General features: G+C 43.0%; 1 protein-coding gene across 1 annotated transcript in view; it reads left to right on the top strand.

Annotated features, from left to right (window-relative positions):
- Positions 1-7276: 7276 nt before the first annotated feature.
- AMOTL1 (angiomotin like 1) overlaps positions 7277-20013 on the top strand; it is a 122695-nt gene continuing 109958 nt past the window's right edge. The window contains exon 1 of the mRNA XM_061628785.1: positions 7277-7348. The gene's annotated coding sequence lies outside the window, so the exon portion shown is untranslated. The remainder of the gene's footprint in view (positions 7349-20013) is intronic.

Genomic DNA, 20013 nt, shown 5'->3' with positions numbered 1-20013 from the left:
GTGTAAATGTGAAGAAACACAGATGAGCAAACACTTAAAACATGTAGACTGGATCTGGCTGGTGGGCCAGGTTTGACAGGTGGACAGGACCATCTATCAGTCACCTGATGCCACGAGGTCAGGTGACCCTTTATTGCCTGCACAGTTTGAAATCCAACCTACAAAGTGGCTTTCAAAGTGTTCTGCAAGACCCCACAACCAGCTGATCGTCGGGTCTTGCAAAGCACAGGGCTTTGCATGTGCCGTCCATCAGCTGATCAGTGGTGCCTGCAAACCCCATCCAGCTGATTCAGGTCTTTACCTGTCCCGCATCTGATGTCATATATGACATTGTGTATGGCAGGTGTGTGTGGCTTGGCCAAAATGGTCAAAGGCTAAATAGGAGTGAGGGCTGGTGAGCCCAATTAGGCCTACAGGTCAGAGACTTCCCCCCCCCGATGTAGAGCATTAGAATATATCTACCATTTTGTTACAAGGAAGTAACAATAATGTGATGGGGCACTGCTCTGTAGTGGCATTGTTAGTCCTGTCTAATGGGCAGATCCTTGAAGGTGGTGCTGGGGAACTGCTGTTTGACCCCTGGGCTATTGGCTCCTGAGGCTCCACGGGGGTTCATTTTGTCTTCTGTGCTATTTAACATTTATGTGAAACTGCTAGGAGAGGTCACCTGGGGATGTAGGACTGGGTGTCAGTGTCATCAATATACAGATACTATGAGGCTCTGTCTCTCCATCCAAGGCCAAGGAAAAAGAGAAGGTTCTGACCTGTGGTCTGGGTAAAGTAACTGATTAGATGTGGCCTAATGAACTGAGGCTTTATCTAGATAAAGACAGAGGTGCTGCTGATCAGTAGGGGAACTAAACCAGAAGCAGAGTGCACCTTGCATTTTCCCATCACTTTCCTTATCACAAGAAGCCCAATCTTTTGTGGAAGCAGGTTTGTTGCACAAGACCTCCCAGTCAACTATTAATCATGCAACCTGACTTTGTCACAAGATTCAACTAAACTGCAGCAGGGAACCTTATATGGAGGCTCCAGAGTGATTGAGAACCTTGGAAGATCAGGGTTCTCAATTGTGCAGGGAGTCTCCACAGATAAAAAAGTCTCCCTGCCACAGAAGCTTACTTGAATCACATGAGACTCCCCCAGACTATTCATATAACCTTGGAGCCAGAGCTAAACAAATTCCCTGCAGCCCCAATCTGTGTTGCCTCTTAAGGACTTGGCCATATCTTTGTATGTCTTAGCGGGGGATACCAGATGTGGGAGATTCACACAATTGCTGCCGCTCTGTTTTAAGTTTCAAGTAGAATAGAAACTCTGCTCTAGGAATATTGGAGAAATTTGATTCAGTTCACATTTCCAAAACAGTATGACAATGGTTCCTCAACTGGTTTTCCCCGTGGACCGCTTGAAAACTGCTGATGGTCCTGGCGGACCACTTCAATGATTTTTCTGCCTGTTGTAGCAATTGCAGTGTGCTGTGCTAGATGCTGTATGAAGTGCAATAAAAGATTATAGTACAATTTGAATTCCATAGATTTCAAACTGTAATACAATAAAATACAATATATAAGAAACAAAAGAATGAATAAAAATGCAATAAAAAAAGCATACAGCATCTTGCACAGCGCATTGCAATTGCTACAGTGGGCAGAAAAATAATTAAGTTCCTCTAGGACCATCAGCAGTTTTCAAGAGGTACCTCTCATCTTAACCAGAAATTTATACATCCCATGGACCACCTGAATGAAGCTTGCAGACCACAGTTTGGGAACCCCTGCAGTATGCAAACCAAAACATCCTTCTAAATTCACACTTATCCAAATGTTGGGATGCAGTTCTCCAACCAACCAATGTTTACAAAAATGCATTTATTAGGGCAGTGATGGGGAACCTCAGGCATAGAGGCTGAATACAGACCTCCAGACCTCTCTATCGGGCCCTTAGGACTATTCTCAGGCTACACCCCCTCGTCAACTCAGCTTTGTACCTTTCTTGAGTGCCTTTGCCTGTGTCTTTGAACTTTGGTAATGACTCTTGCTTTGGATGGAGGATTGAGAGGGATGTGTGAATAAATTAACATTTGTTGCTCCATCCGCTTTTACTTCTGGTCCCTCTCACCACTGGCATGTGGCCCTCAGAACGTTGCCTAGAAAGGAATGTGGCCCCTGAGCTGAAAAAGGTTCCCTACCCCTGTAATAAGGGGAAAGTGGGCATACAAATGAATAAATGAAAATAACATACAAAAATGCATTATACTAGTAGAAAATTGCTTGCAAAAATGTGTAGGCTAGTCAAATGTATACATTGCAAGAGAAATTCACACTAAAATACTGAAGAATGTTCATGAGGATTTTAAAAAAATCACAAATTGCTGCAGAAATGTGGACAACTGAATTTAAGACTGGAAAAATAAAAAACAGAGAACCAAAATGGAGAGATCCTTCCACTCTGCTTCCAGATTTCTAACTCTCTGTAGCTGAATGGGCAGCTCCCCTTTCCCCAGCCTCAAGGGTGTGGGGAATTTAAGTGTTAGATACTTTCTCCCAGTCTCCATTTACCACATTTTGGGTTGTGACTGTTGCTTTTGCTGCACTTTAATTCAGAGCTTGGAAAAGTTACTTTTTTTGAACTACAACTTGTAGTGAAAGCAGGGAGTTCCACTCCTCCTACTTTTACTGTCCCAGGAATCAATCCCCAGCCTTGGGCAATTGATCCTAGCAAACCTGGTCTGCTAGGGCTGTGTAGGCTTACACCAACCCTGCACGGTAGTACTGCCACCACGCTTCTATTGGTTAACTACTCTGGGGTGAAGGGACCCCCAGAGCCCACTGAACACCTAAACCTCTCAGGACCAGAGGCTTGATACCCTCCTGGCCCCTTCAGAGGTCTTAAGTGAAAACGTTCCTCTAGTACACGGTAGTTTGGTCAAGCAGCCAGGACTGAACTTAGTAACTGAACCCCTTCTCTGGAATAAACACACGTTGCTTTAAAATAAGTAAAGTTTATTAAAAGAAAGAAAATAAGAAAAGGGATAAAGGATACAAAAGATAAAAAGGTACATACAAATAGTTTGGAGCAGCAAATCAAATCCTAAAACCAACACCCAAAAGGGGCAAGGTATATAACAAACAGGATATAAAGGTTCTTGGCACAAAATGAAAATAATAAAACTAACTGCCTCAGTTGTACTTACAAAGCCTCAGCTCTTTCTCAGTAGTTAGCGTCCTTCCCCTCAGGGACGGCCAGTCAGGAAGTATAATGGAGCCACCGCAGAGCATCACCATAAGCAAGGTGGTGCCCACAAGTGGAACACAGCCCTGAGACTGAGGCCTTCTCTTATAGAGAAAATCCCTGCCTCAGCTGGAGACAATCAACTAATTAGCAGTTTCATCACAGGAATGATGAAACGATGTTCCCACAGTACCAGGCCCCGTCCCTCCTGGTTTCCCATAACAAGCCGTAGGAGTTTTTACGGCCTTGACGGAACCAGGCCCCTCTTGCTGATAAAGAGGTGCCAATTTGCTGTTAGCTGATACAGCTGGGCTGTAAAAATCACCGGGTCACCGGGATGGAAAAATATCAAAAGATTTAACTATCTATGACCAGGGACCCAGGAAAATAATTAAGGGGATCAAACTGGCATGACACAACTCCCATCAGCCCCAGCCAGCATGGCCACTGGATTGGGCTGATGGGAGTTGTAGTTCAAAAAAGTAACTTTCCCAAGCTCTGCTTTAAATACAGTAATACCTCAGTTAACACAGTACATGCATTCCTGGACATTACTTCTTTAACAGAAACTTTGGTACCAGAGGTAGGAATAGCATGAAAAGAATAGGGATAGGTTGCTACATCACATAAAAGGTCAGTTTGACGTATTTCAGAAAACTTTTTATTCAAAACTTGTCTGAAATGAAACAGCTAGGTCAGGTAAGCCTTGCATACAGACCACCTGAAGACTTCTTCCAAAATGCATCCAGGGATGCCTGCCTTGCCTTTTTTATCATGTAGCATGTTTCTATAGCAATCTAAAGCTTTGAGCGCAGTTCTGCTCTCTGTACGCTCGAGCAGTCAGGCAAGGGGCAACCACCATCACCACCCTGTGCTTGGTCTCTCTCTCTGCCATCCACCCCTACACTTGAGCAGAAGCGTCTGCATGAACAGTGCTTCCAGGGCACCTGAAGCACTATTTACTGCAGAAGTGCCTACGCAGGGCCAGCTCCAGAAATGCGGGGGCCCTTGGGCATCAGCTTGTCCTGGGCCCTCATGTGCACATTCACATTCGTGTGCGCGTTCGCAGCCCACCCCACCTGCACCTATCTGTCTCCTGTCTTTTATTATTGCCATTAACCAAGATGGTGGCCACGGTTTCCCTAAGGGGATGAAGCCTCCGCCACCATCTTTGTTGATGGCACACATGCGTGGTACACGCGCGCATCTCTGCCATCAACTAAGATGGTGGCAGGGGCTTCAGTACCTTAGGGAAACCGTGACCGCCATCTTTTTAAGGGCAATGGTAAAAGACAGCAGACAGGTAAGTGGGGGGATGTGGGAGCCCTGTGGATCACGGAAGGGGAGCGGAGGGGTGGCTGAGGGGCCCCCTGTAGCCCCAGGGGCCGTCGGGCCAGTGCCCAACCTGGTTGCCCTTTAAAACCGGCCCTGCGCCTACACCACCTGTCAAGGAGCACCATTTCAGCCACGAGTGAGAGAGCTGCATGCAGCCGCCGCAATCCAGTAGATAAGGAGCCACATTCTGACTACTGTATGTTAGACTGTGTGCCCCCCCATACACCCTGCACCCCAAAAAGACTTTGTTAAAGGGAGCTTCTTTCCTTGATAAATTGTTAACTGAGGTATTACTGTAGAAGGAGCGAAAAAGCAATGCTACTTGGAAAGAGAATGGTTAAAGCCATAGAGAGACTGCAGAGGCTAGTACCCATTGGGACTGGTGAGACAGAAGGCAGGGAGACCAACAGTAGGTGGACCCTGAGCCAACAACAGACAGAGCCAAGTAATACTAGTTTTGTCATCCTCCCTGTTTAGCTCCACAAGGGCAACACAGAGATTTTTTAAAAATTGCTTTTTAAAAATGTGTTTTTAAATTTGTATATTTGTTTTTAATATTTTTAATTGTTGTAAACCACCCAGAGAGCTTCGGCTATGGGGTGGTATACAAATGCAATAAATAAATAAATAAATAATAAGCAGCAGGAGGAAATTGCCACTCGCTGGACTGGATGTAAGTAAGAAGGCAGGCAGGTAGGTGGAGGCTGGTTAAGGTTGATGGGGCAGAGCTCCATTAGCCCTTATGGACCAGCCTTCACGGCTGCAGAAAAGGAAGTAGATCAAGTGTTATCTAGAAAGTGGTTAATCAGTCTAAATAGCAACGTGATAGGCTATGAACACTTGGGACTGTTGTACAACCATTCCATAGAGTTAAAAACAGTTAGGGCTTATCCACACTGGAGCATTACTTCGTACTAAATATGCTGTTTTTACCTCTGTTTTCTATCTGTACCGTTCACAGTAAGGGCTCAATGCCAGCTGCAAACACAGTGTTTTCTATTCACACTGGAGGGGAAGGATCAAGCGGTTTCCTAATGACCACACCCTCTAATTTAACATTTCCACTCCCTCTTGTTATCTGGCAACCAAGCATGCTCAGTTTGTTCTACCAGTTAGTTTCATTTAAAAAGCAGCAATCCGGAAGTGCAATTGTTTGTATTTTCACTGGTACTATACAGCTGAAATACAAATCTTTGTTTGAGCAGTGTTATGCTTTTGTGCACGTTAGGGGAAAAAGAAAATAAAGGCACCGTTTGCAGCAACATAAAAAAGCATTGTAGAATGGGTGCGAGCAGCTGCAAGTTGCAGGAAATGAATGAAGGGAGGAGGGAGTGGGCGTGGAGAAGGGAACGATTGGCGTACCCACCTAGAAGCATCAGAGTAAAGCATCTGTAAGCCCTAGAGATACGGAATGGAGAAGTTTTTTCCTTCTCTTTTTGGATTATCAGAGGATTGGGTTAGTACGGATTTACAGAGAGGAAACTGTGATAGCTTCTGTTTGCCAGGAGTGTCATGTGAACCATGCAAATTAAAGGGGATGCAAGTAGCACCAGACACACAGCAAACCCCTGTGAAGATGGGCCCTTAATTTCATGAGTTCCAAACAAAAATGGAAGCTAAACAGGGAGGACACAGGAAGCTGCCCTATACTGTGTCCAGGCATTTCCAGATGGCAGTTTATTGTGGATTTGGCATGCAAGTTTTGCACAGCGTCCATAAAACATCATCCTTATAAAAATACCATCCCATATTATTTTCCCTTTTACTGTTTTTCAGAAAATCCAGTAAGTAAAAAGTAACAGAATTTTGGATTAAACAGGGGGATATGGGATCCTCCTTTATGAGGATGGCATTGTGTGGATGCTGCAAAAACCTTGCATGCATAAGCAGTGACAAGCCCACAATACACTGCCGTGAAAGTGCCCTCACACCTTTGGTTTCTCTAGCTACACTCATAACCAGCAGCTCTTTAGGATTTTAGACACGCTATCTCCGAGTCGTACCTGCAGATCCTAGGGACTGACCTGGAACCTTTTGTCCCAGGCATGTGCATGTGCTCTGTCATTGAGCCACAGTTCCTCCCTGTGAGAGGGGGATGCCATGTTCATTAAGTTGTGCAGATGCCCCATGAAAACTGAGTGACCAAAACATATTCTACGCTAAATACCTAGCATAGCACCCACTATAGTAGCAGATGTTATCAGACAAACTTAGGAGGCCATTTCTCTCCAGTCACTGGAGTGGGAAATACTAACATATCCTTGCCAACTGTAGAATCTCAGGAGTAAGTCCATATTTTCACTAAGGACAGGCCAAAGTTTTACACAATTCACACTCCAACTTGATCTGCAGGAATATAAGATTTTTTTTTCTGGATGGGGCCAAAGCATATCCAATGCTAGCAAAGCAGATATCCCTGAAAAACTCACATACAGGAATTTAAACAATTGGTGCTTTTATCTCTTCTGTCTTTCTAGCTGCATTGCAATTGTTTAATTTTCCAAAGTTAATTATATGATTCTGGACAATGACTATGTGCTTCAGATACTCTCAGTATTTACAGTGCTGGTTGGGAGGCTTGGAGAGATCTTTTGAAGCTCTTTGAAAATGTAAGTGTAGAATTCCAATCCTTTCTCTATACAAACCTTAAGCAAGTCCAGACAACAGCCACATACTTTTGAGAGAGTCATCATCACCAGATAAAGAAACACGTAACTTGCAAGGAGACAAGCCTTTGTGCTTCTTAAAGTGTCAAAGGAGAGTTTACAGTGCACAGGTAAGATTTTGCTCTTTATAGTTTGGCATTTATTACAAAGGTTTCTTGTGCTGATTGAGGCTGAAGTATTTACTGCTGGTGCATGGCAAAACACGCGAGTTTTAGGATTGCTTTTCAGAAAATTGGAAGAAAAGCCATAAAGAAACAATTCTTTTGTGCAATTCCTGGTGTGAAAAAAAAAAGCTTGGTGTCCTTGTAGTATGGTGTTATATACAATATAACAAATACTTGTGACTGCTGGAGATGAAGTCTTTGGATGTTGTTATGATTGCCTTTTTACTTCATGTTTACTAGCAAGAAAAGAGGGAGGGAGGCATGCACATGCAGAGAGAGAGGATCCCTGAAGGAAGGACTATTGAATCTGTTTTTAATGCAAGTACTTAGCCATGGAGCATAATGATTATGGCTGCAATGTTTAGTTGATCAATCAGTTTGATTAAACACTTAAAAATATTTCAGTCAAGGAATAAGGTGCCCCCAATTAATTGGAGAGCAGCTTTTAAAATTCTTTTGGATCCAAGTAGTATAACAAGCTGCAGGTATCTCGTCCCATCTTCGCAGAAGCATTTCTGCCTTTGAGAGAAAGGATAATGCCTCTTCTAAAATGATCCTTGCTGTGAACCACTGGTTCCCCATCTAGAAGTTCTATAGAGATCGCCTGTGAAGGAATCAGTTTGAAGGACATATGGGCATCTCAGGATAAAGTTGGTTGGGGGAATGAAGGTGTCAGCTGATGGGGTTTTTTTGGAGTGTGAGTGAGAAGCTTTTGGAAGATTTGCCTCCGTCAGCTTTTCTTGAATCATGTGAACTATGCAATATGCATCTGGGTGACTTCAGTTGCTGTGTACATATTTTAACTAAGTACAGCTGCCTAGTGGTAGGGATAGGTGACTTTAATACATGTTAATGCAAGTTATTTATTTCCTTCATTGCATTTCTTGTATGGCTGTGTGCTGACTTGGGTTATAAAAAAAAAAAGGCAGACAACCTGCCTGTCTGAGCCTGGCTGATTTGCTAGTATGCAGACCTGCCATCTCAGGTGAAAAATGGCAGGAAGCTGGACTCACGGGACTGGTAGAGAATTTGTCGTGAGCTTAGTTTTCATGTTTCATGCAGGTGCGACCTGCAACAAAATGTTGCAGTGTGGAATGTGCCTCTTCAGGATGTCAGCCAGCCAGCTCTGCCCTTTTCCAGGATCTTTAGTTCCGTTCTCCCTCACCCCTGGCTTTCCATCCCCACATCCCAAACAACAGTCAGCCAGCATTCTGTGTTCACTGAGCATGCTTAGTCCTCATCAGACTGTTTCTCTCTCCCTTCCCTATTCAAGATTTTTTTGTACCTCTACAAACTTTGGGAATCCTAAAGCCTACTGATATCTTTTTCTTGTGTTGATAATGCTACTTTGACTACACAAGGATATGTACACGGAGAATGAGTGTGATATGAGTATATAGGATATCTACTTTTAACCTTTTGGTTTCTTGTCAACCTTCTTTGTCCTGTGCCTGTCGACCTGAATCGACAAAGTTAAACAGTAGTACTAGGGATGGAAAGTTCTGTCGTTTTCGGTTCTTTCCGTTTCTCATTTTTCCAATCTTATATTTATTCTCCACATTTCTGCAGCAATTTGCATTTAAAAAAAAAGAAAATCCTCATGAAAATTATTCAGCATTTTAGTGCAAATTTATCCTAGTAAACACATTTTTGTAGGCAGTTGTGACTAATGTATACATTTTTGAAGCAATTTCTTTTTATATAATGCATTTTTGTATGTTATTGTCACTCATATATTTATTTTTATGCACACTTGCCCCTAACATAATGCATTTGTGTAAACATTGGTTGGTGAACTGTATTGCAAAATTTGAACAAGTGTGAATTTTGAAGGATTGTGTTTTGTTTCTCATATTGTTTCAGGAAGTGCAGATTTGATAGATTCTGCTTGAAATGCGAACTGAATCTAATTTCTCACCCATCCCTAGTACCCATAGCTACTTCAAGATTTTCTGCATCACTGCTCATCATGTCTTGCCTTTTCAAAGCTGAATAAAGATGTCTGCTCTGCAGATGGACTGGAATAGGGAAGAGGGAGACATTTGATGCAGTTCGCATTTAAAGTCAAATCTGTCAAATTTGCACTTTCTGAAACAATATGAGAAGCAAGACATGGCCATCCTTTGAAATTTGCATTTACCCAAATTTTGTAATATAGTTCTCCAACCAATGGGTATTTTTCAAAAATGTAGATATTAGGGGAAAGTGCGCATAAAAAGTATTAGTGAAAATAACACATAAACTGCATTATATTAGGAGAAATTGCAAAAATGTGTACACAAGTCAAAACTACATACAACAAAGTGTTTATTAGGAGAAATTTGCACTAAAATGCTGAAGAATTTTCATGACTTTTTTTTTTAAAGTGCAGATTGCTGCAGAAATGTGGAGAACTGAATTTAAGATTGGAAAACTGAGAAAAGGAGAAAATCAAAGTGATCAGATCTTCTATACCTAGACTGCAATAGTCAGTCATACAACTGGATTGCCCCTTCAGCCAACGGCTGCGTACACACACCATACATTTAAAGCACATCCCATCTCCCACCTCCCAAAAAGAATCCCAGGAACTGGGCTGCTACCAGGAGAAAGGGTGGGATAGAAATCTGTAGTGAGACCTCTTTTAAAGAAACCCTTCTTGGACCCAGATAACTTGAACAACTATAGACCGGTGGCGAATGTCCCTTTTTTGGGCAAGGTTTTGGAACGGGTGGTTGCCGGCCAGCTCCAGGTGCTCTTGGATGAAACCGATTATCTAGATCCGTTTCAATCCGGTTTTAGGCCCGGTTTTGGCACCGAAACAGCCTTGGTCGCCCTGTATGATGACCTTTGTCGGGAGAGGGACAGGGGGAGTGTGACTCTGTTGATTCTCCTTGATCTCTCAGCGGCGTTTGATACCATCGACCATGGTATCCTTCTGGGGAGACTCGCGGAGTTGGGTGTCGGGGGCACTGCTTGGCAGTGGTTCCGCTCCTACTTCGCGGACCGTCACCAGAAGGTAGTGCTTGGGGAACATCACTCGACACCATGGACTCTCCATTGTGGAGTCCCTCAGGGGTCGGTCTTGTCCCCCATGCTTTTCAACATCTACATGCAGCCGCTGGGTGCGGTCATCAGGAGTTTTGGAGTGCGTTGCCATCAATATGCTGATGACATGCAGCTCTATTTCTCCTTTTCATCTTCTTCAGGTGAGTCTGTTGATGTGCTGAACCGTTGCCTGACCGTGATAATGGACTGGATGAGAGCTAATAAACTGAGACTCAATCCAGACAAGACCGAGACACTGCTGGTGAACGCCTTCCCTGCTCAGATGGTGGATGTTCACCCTGTTCTGGATGGGGTTACACTCCCCCTGAAAGAACAGGTACGTAGTTTGGGGGTTCTTTTCGATTCTTCCTTGTCTCTCGAGGCCCAAGTGGCCTCGGTGGCACGGAATGCATTTTACCATCTTCGTCTGGTAGCCCAACTACGCCCCTATCTGGACAGGGATGACCTCGCCTCCGTTGTTCATGCTCTGGTAACTTCAAGATTGGATTACTGTAATGCGCTCTACGTAGGGCTGCCCTTGAAGACAGTTCGGAAGCTTCAGCTGGTGCAGAACACGGCTGCCAGACTATTGACGAGGACCAGTCGGTCTTCACATATAACACCTATTCTGGCGCGTCTGCACTGGCTCCCTATTTGCTTCCGGGCGAGATTCAAGGTGCTGGTTTTGACCTATAAAGCCTTACACGGCGTGGGACCTCAATACCTTGTGGAACGCCTCTCTCGCTATGAACCTACCCGTTCACTTCATTCAGAATCTAAGGCCCTCCTCCGGGTACCAGCTCATAGGGAAGCCCGGAGGGTGGTTACTAGATCTAGGGCCTTTTCTGTGGTGGCCCCTGAGTTGTGGAACAGCCTCCCCGAAGAGGTACGCCTGGCGCCTACACTTCTATCTTTCCGGCGCCAGGTAAAGACCTTTTTATGCTCCCAGGCATTTTAATTTTTTAATTTTCTTAAATCTTTCTACTTTTAACATGTATCCTTCTTAATTTGTGTTGTATTTCGTTTTTGTTGTGCTTTCTGTTGTTTGTTTGTACATGTTTTTGTGATTTTTTACTATGATATATTGTATTTTATCTTGTTTGTTCACCGCCCTGAGAGCTATTCTGCTAAGGGCAGTATATAAATTGAAATAATAAATAAATAAATAAATAATAATAAATAAATAAATTACCAGTCACAGAGCTACAGTTTCCAGCACCCTTAACAAACTACAATTCCCAGGATTCTGTGGGAGGGGATGTGCATTAAAGCTGATTTAAATGCATGGGGTGTATCCAGCCCTAGTCCATAGCAATATATGAAGTTGCCTTATACTCAGGGCCGTCTCAATAAGTTTTGCCACCCGAGGCAAATGTCAACATGGTGCCCCTTCCGCACTGCACATACAGAAACTGACTGGACTGACAGTTGAATTTTACTTCAACGCTCGTGATGGGTTAGCATCCTCCATCGCACCTGAGTCAACGGGCCAAATCAGGGAGCCTCTGGAGAAGCCACACAGCAACAATGGGGAATAAGGCTCAAGAGGAACAGCTAGATTGGACCAATGGTGTTGCTCCCCAGAATCTCCCAGATGAGGTGGTCTCCTCACTTTGCTTAATGGTAGGAACAGCTCTTCTTGGTCCATCTAGCTCAATACTGTCAACACTGACTGGTAGCAGTTCTCCAGGAATTTGAGACAGGAGGAGTCCCTCCCAGCCCTACCTGGAGATGCTGCTGAATGAACCTGGGACCTTTTGCATGCAAAGCAGCACTGAGCTACATCCTTTTCCCCCTGCAGGCTATAGAAATACCCATTGTCACCTGCCAAATATGTCACCTTCCCTTGGCCTGGCCTTCACATCCTCTCCACCAGTTGGGGACGGGGGTTGGGTGGTGCTATGCGCCTTTCCCCCCCCCCCCCAAATGCCCCACCTAAACAAGGAAGGCTGGCTCAACCTCCCCAGTGTTTTAGACTACAACTCCCATCAGCCTCAGCCAGTACAACTAACTGTAGACCAGCCCTCCTCATCCTGCTGCCTTGGTTGAAGAAGGCTGCTGGAGATGCACACTCACTAAAAATTAGCCCCCTTCTTAAATTTTAGCAAGCAAGCAAAAAATTTGAGATGTGGGCCCCTGTCAGGCTAGAAAGACCAACATCTGGTTGAGTCTCCTAATAGAGCACAATCACTTAACAGGCAAATTGTAGGCGAATGGATTTTAAAAAACACACAATAACTGAAGTTTATTAATTGGAAATGTGATATTTATGCTTAAATAAATGTTCAGAGGTAGAAATGGTAGACAGGTGTTTTGTTTTTAAAGTGTGCCAACTCTATATCTGGGGTACATAAAAACACTAAAAAGCACGATGGTGGCATTTTTCAATGAGAATTGAAAATCAAAGACTACAAGGAAAATTAACTTTAAAAACACAGTAATATGCTACCATGGGAGAATCAGCTGGCATTCTTCCAAAAGAACCAAAACCTAACATGGATAGCTTAAAATAATTGAGAGTCCATAACTGTTTGGCAAAATAAGAGCTTTGTGAGATTGAGTCCTAGTCCCATAAATCTTCTTGTTTGTGTGAGCTAGTCTTAGCCTGTTCCTTCTATTTCATTCCCTCTCTCCCCGGGTAATGTGCAATTTTAGCGGAGTGTATGGAGGTACAGAGAACAAAATTCTGGCACACTTGTTCCTGTCCAGGCAATGCATGCAGTGGCAGATTGTTTTACATTGGAGTCAATCCCGGCTGAAAGTTTAGCTGACCTATGTTCAATGGTATTCTGTTCTCAAAGATTAGTGGTTTATGAAAATGCAACTAGAATAAGAATCCACACTATTATAATATTGATATAGAGGAAGAAGGTACTTCAGTGTTTAGTCACCTAAATGTTGTTGTTATGTGCCTTCAAGTTGATTTCGACTTATGGCCACCCTATGAATGAGCGACCTCCAATTGCATCGGCTATAAACCACCCTGTTCAGATCTTGTAAGTTCAGATCTGCGGCTTCCTTTATGGAATAAATCCATCTCTTGTTTGGCCTTCCTCTTTTCCTACTCCCTTCTGTTTTCCCCAGCATAATTCTCTTTTCTTCTCATGTCTTCTCATTATCTATCTAGTGATAGCTCTCCTCCAACACCACATTTCAAATGAGTTGATTTTTCTCTTATCCATTTTTTTCACTGTCCAACTTTCACATCCATACATAGAGATCGGGAATACCATGGTCTGAATGATCCTGATTTTTACTGTTCAGTGATATATCTTTGCATTTGAGGACCTTTTCTAGTTCTCTCATAGCTGCCCTCCCCAGTCCTAGCCTTCTTCTGATTTCTTGACTATTGTCTCCATTTTGGTTAATGACAGTGCCAAGGTATTGATAATCCTTGACAGGTTCAATGTCCTCATTGTCAGCTTTAAAGTTACATAAATCTTCTGTTGTCATTACTTTAGTCTTCTGGACGTTCAGCTGTAGTCCTGCTTTTGTGCTTTCCTCTTCAACTTTCATCAACAATTGTTTCAGATCATTACTGGTTTCTACTATCGTCTGTGTATCTTAAATTATTGATATTTCTCTCTCCAATTCTCACACCTCCATCTTGGTCCAATCCTGCTTTCTGTATGATACGTTCTGCACATAAATTAAACAAATAGGGTGATAAAACTCAGCCCTGTCTCACACCCTTTCCGACTGGAAACCAATCGGTTTCTCCATGTTCCGTCCTTACAGTAGCCTCTTGTCCAGAGTACAGGACATCAGGACAATCAGATGCTGTGGCACCCCCATTTCTTTTAAAGCATTCCATAGTTGTTCCTGGTCTACCCAATCAAAGGTTTTGCTGTAATCTATAAAGCACAGGGTGATTTTCTTCTGAAATTCCTTGGTTTGTTCCATTATCCAACATATGTTTGTGATATGATCTCTGGAACCTCTTCTGTTTCTAAATCCAGCTTGGACATCTGGTATTTCTCTCTCCATATATAGTAAGAGCCTTTGTTGTAGAATCTTGAGCATTACTTTACTTGCATGAGATATTAAGGCACTAAGGATATTAAGGGGGTCTCATCTTCCAGCACTATCTTGTGTTGCATTTTGGATACTCTGTTCATAGGGTTTTTGTGGTAAGAGATATTCAGAGGTGGTTTACCATGGCCTTCCTCTGAGTTTGGATGCATCTTAGTCTGGTGTTTCAGCTTTGACCATTCCACCTTGAGTGACCCTGCTAGGAGTCTAGCCTCTTGGTCTAGACTCCTGACAGCATTACTCTCAGCGTCTTTGATACTCTCAAACCCCCTCACCACATTGAGGTGTGCATCCTAGAGGAGGCACCTAAATGTTAGTTGATTAATAAATCAATCACCTCAAATGTTCTTTATAATTTTTTAAAAAAGTCTCCAGTTAATTGGTTAGCAGTTTTTTTTTAAAAAAAATTATTTCATGGTTAAATACATAATTAAATACATAATTGAGATATATTTGTTATGGAAATATGCAGAGATACTCAGCAGTCTGAGCTGCGTGTGTGCTAGTGTGTATATTTACCTAAGTTGCAGGATTTTACCCTGCATTTAGATCACTGAGACTTAACACTTAGTAAAATAAGAAAAGCTTATTTATAGAAATACTAAGTAGATAGGAAAAGCATACCTAGGAGCTTGGAAAAGTTACTTTTTTAAAACTACAACTCCTATCAGCCCCAGCCAGCATGGCCACTGGATTGGACTGATGGGAGTTGTAGTTCAAAAAAAGTAACTTCCAATCTCTGTCTAACTAACTACGTTGGAGGCGCAATGCCCAGACTTGGGTATTGCTCTCATGGCTCAGGAGAGAGAGCAAAGACAGAGATGTCTCCTCTTTCCTCAGTCAAAGAAGAAGACAAAGGAGGGGCAGGTCAGCTTCCCTGAGCATATCAGTTTACAATGGAAGGAAGTTAGGCAGAGAACAGTGCAGGTAAAGGTAGGCAAGCCTTGCCAGCTGGAGGACTCTATCTTCCTTCTCGAATACAAACAAAAGAACCCAAACAGGAGTTTCTCTTGCCCCACTTCCAACAATATTAATTATTAAGCATTTACAAGTTCATTGGCAGCAGGTACCAATGCCATCTTTGAAGAGACGTTTCTTCTCTGAAATACAGCAGGGAATGCCTCTTCTGAGATGTGCTTGTTGTGACATTGTGCGTGCCTCATCTACAGAACATGTTTTCTACTTCAGAAGACAAAGAAAAAAACAATGCTTTATTTTAGCCATATGAAAATGTATGCAGATTTTAATTAACTGAGTGTGGGGTGTTTTTTTTTTTCATTTGAGTGCCTCCCTAAAAGAAAATAAGGCTCTCTTTTATTTTATCATTCAAATTAGAGTACCAGAGAAGCCTCTGTGGCATGGGTGCTAGTGCAATACACTTGGGAAGCATGAGTGGCTTCCATTTACCTTCCACACACACACTCTGCCCCTGCGTGCTGTTCTTTTGTATTCTCCAGTTTGCATCAGGATTTTCTGTTTCTAGGACAGTGATTTTCAAACGGTGCGCCTATTTGAACGCATTGAAAGTGATTAGGTATTCCTTGACCATTTGTCTATCCATCTCAAGGTCCAATCCTGACCCTTTTACTTCATGTTTCCCGGGAGGGTCATAGGCCCTTTTTTGGGAGAAGACTGAGCCAAAGTAGGAATTGAGCACTTCTGCTTTTTCTTTCTCATCTGTTATCATTTCGCCATCTTCATTGAGTAGCTGTGTCACCATTTCTTTTCTCTGTCTTTTACTGTGGACATACCTGAAGAAAGCTTTTTTGTTGCTTTTAGCATCCCTCGCTATCCTCAGCTCATTCTCAGTTTTAGCCTTCCTGACACCATCCCTGCAATTCCGTGATACCTGCCTGTACTCTTCCTTTGTGGCCTGGCCTTCTTTCCACTTCCTGCATGTGTCCTTTTTTTGTTTTCAGGTTATCTCTAAGCTTTTTGTGAAGCCACATTGGCTTCTTCTGTTGTTTCCCCCCTTTTTTCCTTGTTGGAATTGCTTGCCATTGCGCCTTTAGAATTTCCTTTTCTTTTTTTTTAGAAATTTCATTTTTTAGAAACTCCCACACATCTTCGACTCCTTTTCTCATTAGGGTGGCATGCCATGGAACTGTACTTACAATTGTTCTGAGTTTATTAAAATCTTAAAAAGCAATTCCAACACAGACTGGGATAAGTTCTCCACTTAAAAGGCTTGTTGAAAGAGAAAGGTCTTCAGTAGGCGCCGCAAAGATAACAGAGATGGTGCCAGTCTAATACTTAATGGAAGGGAATTCTAAAGGGTAGGTGCCACTACACTAAAGGTCCACTTCCTATGTTGTGCGGAACAGACCTCCTGATAAGGTGGTATCTGCAGGAGGCCCTCATCTGCGGAGCGCAGTGATCGACTGGGTATATAAGGGGTAAGACGATATTTCAGGTATCCTAGTCCCAAGCTGTGTAGGGCTTTTTTTGGTAGCCTTTACTCCTGCTGTGGTCCCCATCAGAAATTGTCACAGGCAGCATGCCTATGAATACCAGTTGCTGGGAATCACAGGTAGGGAGAGCACTCTTGCACTCAGGTACTGCTTGTGGGCTTCCTGTGAGTATCTGGTTGGCCATTGTGAGAAGAGGAGGCTAGACTAGATGGGCCATTGGCCTGGTCCTGCAAGGCTCTTTTCTTCTTATCTTGTAAACGCGCCCTGCCTCCATTTAGAATGGTAGCAAATAATGTGGTAGAGTTGCAGAGTGAAAGTCATGGGTAGGGTTATCGTGCAAAATGAGGGCTGAGAGGGTGGAGTAATTCTGTGGAGAGCTGCAAAAGACCAAAAGATGTTGGATGTCAAAAGGGATTAAAGCATATGGATTGCATGAGGGGTGTGTGTGTGAGAGAGAGAGAGAGAGGGAGGGAGGGAGCACCCAGGGTGTGCAATGCAAGTTTCTAATTATTTTCTGCAGGCACTGCAATGCAGGTGAAGGGCTCCACATTTTATCTTTCAATAAAATGGGCTCACAGAACCCTGTCGTTCAGCACCTTTAGGCCCCTAAAACAGTCTCATCCTCCCCAAATATTTATTATTGTTTGTTTGTTAAATTTATTTCCCGCCAGTCCCCCCAAAAGGAGCCCAAGGGGGCAAACAACAAGTGATAAAACAATAAAAATATATTTAAAATATCTTAAAAACATCTTTAAAACAATTCCAGTACAGATGCAGACCGGGAAAGATCTCTACTTAAAATAGTTAAGCTTTAGTTTCTGTCTGCTATGGTTTAAGGACAAAAGAAACTACCACTCCTTTCCTTTGATCTTAACCATTTTTCCTGTAATTTCTTGCTGCCTGCAGTGATTTTGCTTAGTTTTTTTGGAGGAGAGTGGGGTGGGTGGGTGCTCTGGTTTCGGAATCACTGGCAGACAGCTCGCACAGAACAGTGAAACCAAAAGCCTTTGTGGCTCTGCTTGAAATATTTTGCTGGAGAGGACCCGGTGATTTCATGATGGTTGGATTTTGATCAATGAGAGACACGCGGATCTTCAAGAATTCCAGCATCACGAAAGACATCATGAAAAATTGGGAAATGAGAAGTGAAAGTTCTTCTAGCTCTGTATAGGATGAAGAACTCTACTTCGTTTCCAGTTTGGGTTGTCCCTTGCCCTGAACAATTTTGACAATTTCCAGTGCCCAGGTTGGTGACTGATTTGGACCATGTACAAACTACTCACATCATAGCACTTCCCTGTTTGGCAGGGTGGAAGGAGCAGAACCGGCCCTACCAATGGGTCAGAGGTTGCCAACCTTTCTGGGCTGTGGGCACATTTGGAAATGGGAGAAACTGTTGAGGGCATCATACATATTCCATAACCTGTTCCTTATTGGGAGGAAGGGCGGGATACAACAACAAAAAACAACAACAACAACAAATTAGTGAGAAACTCATTCTTTACATCTCACATGTCAAACACCAAGGTAAAGAGATGCATCTTCAGCATTTGCCTAAAACTGTACAGTGAATGTAAATGGCCAATTGCCAAGAAAATCCAACACGGTCACATTTGACTTCAAAAGAGGAAACTTCACAAAAATGAGGGGATCGGTAAAAAAAAAGCTGAAAAACAAAGTCCAGAGGGTCACATCACTCGAAAATGCTTGGAAGTTGTTTAAAAACACTATATTAGAAGCTCAACTGGAGTGCATACCGCAGATCAGAAAAGGTACTGCCAGGGCCAAGAAGATGCCAGCATGGTTAACGAGCAAAGTCAAGGAAGCTCTTAGAGGCAAAAAGTCTTCCTTCAGAAAATGGAAGTCTTGTTTGAATGAAGAAAATAAAAAGGAACACAAACTCTGGCAAAAGAAATGCAAGAAGACAATAAGGGATGCTAAAAAAGAATTTGAGGAGCACATTGCTAAGAACATAAAAACCAACAACAAAAAATTCTATAAATACATTCAAAGCAGGAGACCATCTAGGGAGGCAATTGGACCCTTGGATGATAAGGGAGTCAAAGGTGTACTAAAGAACGATAAGGAGATTGCAGAGAAGCTAAATGAATTCTTTGCATCTGTCTTCACGGTGGAAGATATAGGGCAGATCCCTGAACCTGAACTAACATTTGCAGGAAGGGATTCTGAGGAACTGAGACAAATAGTGGTAACGAGAGAGGAAGTTCTAGGCTTAATGGACAATATAAAAACTGACAAATCACCGGGCCTGGATGGCATCCACCCGAGAGTTCTCAAAGAACTCAAATGTGAAATTGCTGATCTGCTAACTAAAATATGTAACTTGTCCCTTGGGTCCTCCTCCGTGCCTGAGGACTGGAAAGTGGCAAATGTAACGCCAATCTTCAAAAAGGGATCCAGAGGGGATCCCGGAAATTACAGGCCAGTTAGCTTAACTTCTGTCCCTGGAAAACTGGTAGAAAGTATTATTAAAGCTAGATTAACTAAGCACATAGAAGAACAAGCCTTGCTGAAGCAGAGCCAGCATGGCTTCTGCAAGGGAAAGTCCTGTCTCAGTAACCTATTAGAATTCTTTGAGAGTGTCAACAAGCATATAGATAGAGGTGATCCAGTGGACATAGTGTACTTAGACTTTCAAAAAGCTTTTGACAAGATATCTCACCAAAGACTTCTGGGGAAGCTTAGCAGTCATAGAATAAGAGGAGAGGTCCTCTTGTGGATAAGGAATTGGTGAAGAAGCAGAAAGCAGAGAGTAGGAATAAACGGACAGCTCTCCCAATGGAGGGCTGTAGAAAGTGGAGTCCCTCAAGGATCGGTATTGGGACCTGTACTTTTCAACTTGTTCATTAATGACCTAGAATTAGGAGTGAGCAGTGAAGTGGCCAAGTTTGCTGACGACACTAAATTGTTCAGGGTTGTTAAAACAAAAAGAGATTGCGAAGAGCTCCAAAAAGACCTCTCCAAACTGAGTGAATGGGCAGAAAAATGGCCAATGCAATTCAATATAAACAAGTGTAAAATTATGCATATTGGAGCAAAAAATCTTAATTTCACATATACGCTCATGGGGTCTGAACTGGCGGTGACCGACCAGGAGAGAGACCTCGGGGTTGTAGTGGA

Source organism: Rhineura floridana, chromosome 5, assembly GCF_030035675.1.
Source record: "Rhineura floridana isolate rRhiFlo1 chromosome 5, rRhiFlo1.hap2, whole genome shotgun sequence".
NCBI lineage: Eukaryota > Metazoa > Chordata > Lepidosauria > Squamata > Rhineuridae > Rhineura > Rhineura floridana.
Note: the sequence above shows the minus strand (reverse complement) of the source record. Positions and strands in the feature narration are given on the sequence as shown.